The 336-nt window shown below is 34.5% G+C and overlaps 1 long non-coding RNA gene across 1 annotated transcript in view; it reads right to left on the reverse strand.

Moving 5' to 3' along the window:
- The window catches only part of LOC128250984 (uncharacterized), a 17,545-nt gene that overhangs the window by 14,982 nt on the left and 2,227 nt on the right, over positions 1 to 336 (reverse strand). The window lies entirely within an intron of this gene.

The raw sequence follows: 336 nt of genomic DNA on the forward strand, positions 1-336 counted from the left end.
TATATATATATATATATATATATTTATATATATGTACACACATACTACATTGATACACACACATACTCACACATACATATATTACATGATCACGTGACCGAATAGACTATCACGCTCTAGCGATCGTGAGCGCAACAGCTTAACCACTTGGTCACGCACCTTCACACAGACACACACACATACATACACACGCGCGCACGCACGCACATGCACACACACATTTATATATTACGTACACACACATTTGCACAAGATATACACAAAAATACACACACACACACACACACACACACACATATATATATATATATACATATATATGTATATATATATATA

The sequence above is a fragment of the Octopus bimaculoides genome, chromosome 2 (genome assembly GCF_001194135.2).
Source record: "Octopus bimaculoides isolate UCB-OBI-ISO-001 chromosome 2, ASM119413v2, whole genome shotgun sequence".
Lineage (NCBI taxonomy): Eukaryota > Metazoa > Mollusca > Cephalopoda > Octopoda > Octopodidae > Octopus > Octopus bimaculoides.